Source organism: Canis lupus, chromosome 12 (genome assembly GCF_048164855.1).
Source record: "Canis lupus baileyi chromosome 12, mCanLup2.hap1, whole genome shotgun sequence".
Classification (NCBI taxonomy): domain Eukaryota; kingdom Metazoa; phylum Chordata; class Mammalia; order Carnivora; family Canidae; genus Canis; species Canis lupus.
The window spans coordinates 30,290,299-30,298,180 of NC_132849.1; the positions used below are offsets into that span (position 1 = coordinate 30,290,299).

A 7,882-nucleotide genomic window follows, 5' to 3' on the forward strand; every position below is an offset into this window, starting at 1 on the left:
CCATTCCCCTCTCAGAGCCCCAATGGGTTTTCTAGGATGGAGGAGAGCTGATCCCAGAGAAAGAGGTAGGTCTGGGAGAGGAAATGGCCTTCCCATGCTCCCAGAGCAGAGCTCCCAGCCTCAGGAACTGGGGGACATGCCCCGCCTCTGCTGTTCCCACAGCTTCCTCCTTCTGACCCCTCCACAAACCCCACATGAGCTCCCTTGCCACTGCGCCTGGCCCCACAGCCCATCAGGAGCCAGAGAGAGCACCAAAGGGAAGGGGCTGCACTTAGAGACAAACCTTGGGGCCAGCCTGGGGGCTGAGAATTAGCCAGTCCCACCATAACCAGGGCCATAAATATGCCATGCTCCTTGACCCAGTAATCCCACTGTTTGGAATTCCTCCCAAAGACATAATTGCAAGGGGGAAAAATAGCTATATGTACACAGCTGTTTATAGCAACATTATTTATAATAGTACAAGACTGCAGTCAGCCAAAATGGTCTGCAAGTCATGGAACGGATGGATGGTGTGTCAATAAAATAGAATATTTATTACACAGCCAAAAAAAATGGCAAACTTGAAAATTCTTTGTGAAATAATGTTAAGGGAAAAGAGAACGACATTTATTCAGTTGGCAGATGGCGACTGAGTACCGGGTCTAGACCGTGCTACTACTACTGCTCTAGGTGCTGGAGAAACCACAATAAATGGAGCAAACCCCTGCCCTCCTGGAGGGAACATTCCAGAGGCGAGCAATAGTAAACAAGGAATCATCGCATCATCAGGTAAGTGCCTCCCAAAGACAGGAGATGGACAGAGGGACTCCCCCTCCACCCCTGGCTCCCCTGCCCCAGCTGCCCATTGTGAGGTCCTTCCCGTCTGGGCAAGTGGGTCACCAGAATGTGGCCCTGCAGAAGGCTACAGATTCCCAAGGGAGAAGCTTTTCAGCAGGCGGGGGTGGGGGATGGGGGGCTAGGCCCAGGAGTGAGGAAGCCAGGGCCACCATGAGGCCAAGGGCAGTGGGCGCAGCCAGCCTGACGGGTCTTTTCCCCATAGGAGGGAAATCTGGCAGGGCACTTTTGGGAAGCCCATGAACATTTGGGGTGTGTGGACAAGCCGGGGTGGGGGGTGCGGAGCAGCCCCCTAGAGTATGTAAGCTAGGCTTTCTACTAACCTGGCAAGTGGGAGCTCCCGACTGATTGTGCCTCAGGGGCTGGGGGTCCATCCTACCCTAGCACAGCCAGATCTGTATGTAAGATGTGTCCCATGGCAGCCTGGGGAGGTAAAGGGGTGGGAAGGAGGAGTGGAAGTACAGTCTAGAGGTGGGCTGGTCCTAGTCCTGCCCACTCTGTGGGGCCCACTCCAAGCAGAAGGAAGCCATTCAGACCCAGAATCCTTCCTCACTAGGTCCTGCATGGGGACAAGAGATTCATAGAGCACTAGAGCTCAGAGGGATGGAACATTCGGGTCTCCAAGAACAGGAGGCCCTTGCCATTTTCCCAGAGCATGGAGGGAGCTTCTCGGGGTGAGCAAAGCTCAGGCCTGGAATTGCAGGACACCCCGCCAAGTCCAGGGTCCAAGTAGACCTCTGGTTGCAGCCAGGGCTGGGGAACAGGTAGGCTCTCTCTCTAGCTATCCTGCCCCAAACAGAAGCTGAGACTCCCAGCTCGGGCCGTGGGAGGCACCAGGCAAACAGAGGAGTCGGCAAGCTAAACATGCTATTAGCAGCGATGGAGAAGTGACGATTATCTGCACAGCTGTCAGCAGCATCTCCCTGCCCCCTCGAGCCCACACTTGGGGAGGGGCCACCTCTCATCTGCCTTCCCTGAGATGCCCAATCCAGGAGAGAAAGGCGAGGAGGTTGGCATTCTGGGTCACCACTCCCTAGTGCTGTGCCCTGGTTTTTCCCTGGGGAATCTGGCTTTTCATCTGGTGACAGGGCACCTAATGGCCAGGCCCACCATCCCCCCACTCCCTGTGCCCCTTTAGCTGGGACTTTGTTTCTCCAACTGTAAGCTGGGGGTGAAAGTCACACTGCCTCACAGGGTTGTTGGGAGGGTCCAGGGAGATATTTTGTGTAAAAGCACTTTGCAAATGGTAAAGGGCTAGGAGGTCAGGGCAGTTACAATCCTTCCATCAAAAAATCTAATCTTCAGGGGTTCTCACTGTCTGTTTCATTCACATAGAAACAAATTGAGGTTTAGGAAGGGCAAGGCAATTGGACCAAAGTCACACAGCTGCAAACAGAAATAGGTGTCCGTTCCGATGGCAGAGCCAGGAATAAGCTCAAAGAACATCTACCCTCATTCTGTACAAGGGGACCCAAGGCCAGAAGAGTGGCCATGGAGCAGAATGAGGTGGACAGCACTGAAGGCCAGCGCTGCCAGTTCCCAGCAGGCACCTTCCCAGGCCTTGTCGCCAACTGGAGGCTGCTGGCCAGTGCAGCTGAGGAATGAACTCACTGCAGAGAACTGAAGATCGACCCTGGCAGCCCTTCTGGAACATCTTCATCTCAAAGGGGCTCTGTTGGAGAGGCAGGGCCATAGACTAGAGGACTACACATCTGGTGTTGGGAAGGTGGGCCCCGAAGCCAGCTAATGATGGGTGGACCTTGAGCCGAGAGGTAAGGAGCCTGCACAGGCCCCACAGCAGGTCACATATCCTGAAAGCTCATGCTCTATGTGAGGCTCTTGGGAACAGAACACCTTCCCCCCCCCCACCACCACAGGGAGGGAAGCTGTCCCTCCAACTCCATCAGTCTCTGCACCTGATGGAAGAGAGTGCCCTGGGGGACAGGCTGGGAGGTGAGAGCAGGGCAGGGCTGGTGAGCTTGGGGCCCTGCCCCCCTGCCCACCCCCACCTCCTCAGCCTCACGAAGGCACTCACGCACACAGGAAGAGCAGGTAGGGAGGCAGGGATGATGATCGTACCTGTGTGGGAGGGATGCTGAGGGGGGAAGGGGTGACTCACAGGACAGTGGGGGACATGAAGTGTGTCAGGGAACCAACTGGAAGAGAAGGGTGCTCGTGGTTCAGGAACAGCTGGGGAGGGGATGCGTGGTGAAGGAGCTCATTCCCAGAAGCCACTTGGCCACCTAGCAGAACTTAAAAAAGTAAGGGGCTCATGGCCACTGGGATTCATTTCTGCTGTAAGTAGCAGCGTGTGAACCCGAGAGGATCTTATTTCTCTCTCACATCTGCCTGTGGTGAGCCTGGAGCCAACCTAATGGCTCTGCTTTGTGAGGGAGGGGGCCTCGCCCACCCACGGCCCTCTCACCTCCCAGACAACACATGCAGAAGCCCTGCCTCTCTTCCCTCTGCTCCCACTCAGCAGTGTGCCAGGGCTGTCTGGCCTTAGCCGCCTGGTCTGCGAAGAGGGAAGAGGGCAGAATGGTAGTGCCTGTGCTGTCAGGGAACAGGGGCCCCTCTCACAGGCACTCAGGGAAAGCTCCACCTCCGGCCCCCGCTGTTCCCCTGACTGACCCATCCTCAGCCCTGGCCTTGGGGCCACAGCCCTGACAGGGGTCAGCTGCCTCTTCCTCGGTGGCAGAGTGAGGCTTCTCAGAGGAAGTACTGGGAACATCCAAGGACATTAGCAGAGATCGCCTTGGGTGGCCCCCTTCTTCTCTCTTAGAGTCTCCTCCCCAGCCACATGTCCTGGACCCTTGGCCCTTTCTGGACTGATGATCCTGTCAATCTCCTTCTCCTGTGGCCTGAGTGTCTTTGCCTTGCTATGGGTGTTTGCATTGTAAAATAGAGGGGGTTGATGCTTAATCCAAAGGAACAGAGCTCTAATGGGGAGATTTCAGGATGGGGAAGAGTTTGGCATGATGCCCCCTGACCCAGCACGTGTCCTGAGCCTGTCCTGGGGTCCGAGTCCCCTGCCTTTTCCTCTGCCATCTGCAGATTTCCCACAGACACCACTAGTCTTCAGGGAATCATCAAACAACTTGGATCACTGCTCTTCTGGGGGACCGGGTGCCAATTATCCTTCCCTCCTCCCTCTAGGGTATAATGTGAGAACTGCTGTGTGTGTGTGTGTGTGTGTGTGTGTGTGTGAGAGAGAGAGAGAGAGAGAGAGAGAAAGAGCTTCCCAGCACTCAGGCTACACCACCACTACCCTGGCCACACTGCTGCCCTCACTCGTGAGACTGGAAGACACTGCTGGTTGTCTAACATTCCCAGGTCCTCTACTTCTACCCTTCCTTACTGGCCCATTCAGCCTTTGATTGGAGAGAAAATGCCAGGCACTTGCTTTTTCAGCCCCCCTTTACAGATATGGCTCAATTCTAGGTGACAGGAACTGGGGGGAAGTCTGCTGAGTCTCCTGGGCGAAACTGCCCATTTGATGTCTTTGGATGTGTGAGGACCTGCTGTCTAGCGCTGTGGCAGTCATCTTGTGACCATGAGGAAACAAGCCCAAGGTAGGAAAAATGGTCCTTAATTACATCGTTAAGCTACTAAATTAGCCAGCCCTGGTGATGCCCTGCCTCTATTTGTTATGTGACATAATAAATATCATGTACATTTATACTTTGCAGTTGGGCAACTTTTACTTTTTCAAAAGTACTCTAATACAAAGGCCAATTGCCATCTGATGCCCACTTGCCTTTTCAGTCTCCTCTTCCACCACAATAATGCATCTCTAGGTGAAATATGTCTTGCTTCCTCTTTATTTGGCCTGCGCTCTATAGGCCCCCTCTGGGCTCTCCTAAGCGGTGAACTCTTAGCCATTCCCCACAGCCCAGATCAAATTCTCCCTCTCTGCCAACTTCGGAGCTCCCCCATGCAGAGCCCAAGATCCTGTTTTGCTGCTTCAAATGCCCTCACTATAGAATTTCCACATAATTCTCTGTCCACTTGTCAGCTGGCTACCTCACTGCACTGTGTCCTCCTCAGTGTTAAAGACCCCTTCCCCTTTATCTGGGTCTCCCCTAGCACTGTACCTGATATGTGACAGGTGCTTGGGAAATGCTGAATGTTGAATAAACATTCAGACCCTGCTTCCTCTGCCTTTCCAGCCCTCAACTCTCCTGATGTTCTTGCCCAGCTGGGCAGGAAGGTGATAGGTCTCTCACTCCCCAAGGCAAAGGATGCTGAGGCCAGCAGACTGGCTGAAGTGGAGTGAGAACTCCAGGCTGGGTTTCCTGGCTCCTGTCCAGGGCTCTTTCCAGAACTGAGTGGGGGAACCTGAGTGTGTTTCAGAGCAGGCATGACAGCTGTCCAAATTGACGTGACAGTGAGGGAGGCAGGAGCTGGGGGAGCAGAGGGAACTGTCAGGTGCTGAACAATACTGCCTGCCAGCCACTGAAGAGCAGAGGGGGTGGGGAGGAGAAAGGGAGCTTGGTGCTAGGAAGGGGCCTGGGACCTCCTCCCCCAATCATACCCTCACCCCCAGCCCATGCTGGGTCAAGCTTCATACCAGGCAAAGGTGTGGACCCTCCTCCAGCTAGTGGGTGCAGGGTCCACCAGGGCCACTTGGGAACTCAACAAGAGTGGTTTGGAAGGCTTTGGAGACTGGAATGGTGCTCCGCCCACGTGGGGAGGAGGGAGGGATCAGTGTCAAGAGCACCGTCCATTTCAGGGGATGAGGGCCAGGCTCCTGGGTCCAGCCTTGCTCCTCTGAAGCTAACTGCAGGATTGATAAGTGCTGTGGCCTCTGAGGCCCACTGGAGGCCTATGGAGCTGGGATTCTGGGTGCTGAGCTGCCCTAACCATAGCACACAGCCTCTCTGGGCCTGGCTCCTGCCTAAGTCCAGCCAGTGAGGCCTCTGCAGGCCTTCCTTCAGCTGCAGACAGAGATTTATTTGCCTTCCTGAGACCTGAGCCTCCCTAGGCAGGGTGACAGTGGAGGAGGTTTGGGGAGAAGAGGGCTCAGAAGCTGCAGCCAGGAGTTTTATTTTTTATTTACTTACTAGGTTTTTAAGATTTTTTTTTAAGTTGCTCAAGAACTCTCTTTATAAGAGAAAAAAAACACACACGCGCACACATACACACACACACACTTGAATATTCTAGACAATGCTAATGTGTATTTTAACTACTTCCTGTTCCCCAAAACAAGTTTCTATCCCCAGGGATAACTCCAGCTAGTATGATTTTTTTCATAAAAATGCTCTATGCAAAAATATATACTTGTTCATGGTAAACAATTGAAGCAAATACCAAACATCTAAGATGAAACATCTCCTTCTCCCCTTCTCTCATTATTAAAAATTTTTGGGGTCTCCTGAATCTTCTGATTCATATACAGGAATGAGACATTTGTTATTTTCTCATAAAATATATATTATTTTTCTGCAAAAATGGGGTCATGTTCTACATGTGGTCCTGCTTCCGGGTGTTCTCACATATGCTCTCAGGGGTTTCTCCTTGCACACCCAAATAGACTCTGCAAGGGTGGGCTGCTGGGATGCCCCCCACCAACTCTTGCACTATGACTAACCCTGTTCCTGGGGTGGACCCTTCCCCTTGGTTCAGGAAGCCAGAGGAGGAGCTCCAGATGTGCAGTGGGCAGGCACAGTGAGCATTCCTGGGGAGCATCAAGATGGGCACTCACAGGGTCCTGGGCTGGCTGCTGGTGACCTTAGGCCCACCACCAACCTTGAGTTTCTCCACAGGAGGTAGCCATGGTGTCAGTCCAGTCTGTTCCTGCTTTCCCAGGAAGGAGCAGGGAGTCACATCTCCTTCCTTGTGCCTTTCCAGCAGATGGTCTCTACCCTACAGCGTGAGCTTGCTGAAGGTGTTTGCTCTGCAGCAGACCCCCCCTCCCCCCGAATCCCAGGCAAGGTACCACGGTGCCACTTCACTTGTCCACTCCTTCTAACACCAGGAGTCCTGCAACAATGTCGCAGACCGGGAGGCTGTGTAGCCAGCAAGGCACTGCAAAGGGGGCTTGGGTGCCCCCCATGCCCCACCCCAACCAAGGCAGAAGGAGGCCCCAAGCCAGCTTAGCTGTTCCCCCATTTCTCCATCTACTTCTACTGCTGCTGCTACTGGTTCAAAAAATAAAATAAACACCATCTCTGCCAAAAAAAAAAAAAAAAGTCGGGGGGGGGGGAACAACAATAAAAAATTTAATATTCCTGAGATGTAGGTCTTCTCAAACAGGAGGCAGCTGCTAGAGACGAGTTTGGCAGAGGCAGGGGTGGGCTTTTTTTCTAAGTATTTTCCATTATTTTTCATTTCTCCCCAGGAGGTGCCTCTTGTTAAAATACATTTCTGGAATGTGATCTCCATGTGCTTTGCTGATAATTAAAGTCGTTGTTTGTTAGTGTTTTCTTTGCCTATTTGCCATGTTTGTTTTTAATGATTGCTGGAGGTTTTTTAGTGAGAGGATGTTACAGAGGAGTCGAGAGGGACTTGTGCACAAGGTCAGGGGGAGCTGCCCCAGCAGCTGGCCGGCCAAAAGAGTCAAGCAGTGTGTGTGGGGGGGGGGGTGCTGTGTGTGTCAAATCCTCCCTGGAGCCAGCCAGCCGCTGCAAGAACCTGGATAAATACTCCAGCCAACATTAAGTGTGACAGCACACTGAAGGCATTTTCAGACATACCTTCCTCGTCTGCACCTCCTCTCGGGGAGTTTTGGAAGAGATGTTTCATCAAAACAAGGCAGGAGCTCCAAGCAATGCTGATGCAGACTTCCGTGGATTTTTGGAGGCATGAAGGCTCAACACAACCTCCTCCCCTGAGCAAGAGGAAACAGGGCTCTGGATAACGATGCTCAGTATCTCCAGATTCCTCTGCCAGGCCCAAGCCAAGGCCTTGCCCCATGGACAACAGAGCTGAGAAAATGGAGCCAGTCAAGCAGGGGTTGTGAGGGGCGCTCTGGGTCTGGCCACGGCTCCCCAGGTGTCCACTCACCCGGTGTGGCAGCCCGGTTTAGGAGAAACTCCAAGGC

At 53.3% G+C, this 7,882-nt stretch overlaps 1 long non-coding RNA gene across 1 annotated transcript; it reads left to right on the top strand.

Annotated features, from left to right (window-relative positions):
- Positions 1-2,195: 2,195 nt before the first annotated feature.
- LOC140600686 (uncharacterized) lies at positions 2,196-7,020 on the top strand. The gene is made up of 3 exons (XR_012003853.1): positions 2,196-2,609; positions 4,279-4,409; positions 6,606-7,020. It is a non-coding gene; the product is annotated as an uncharacterized lncRNA (long non-coding RNA).
- The last annotated feature ends 862 nt before the right edge of the window (positions 7,021-7,882 follow it).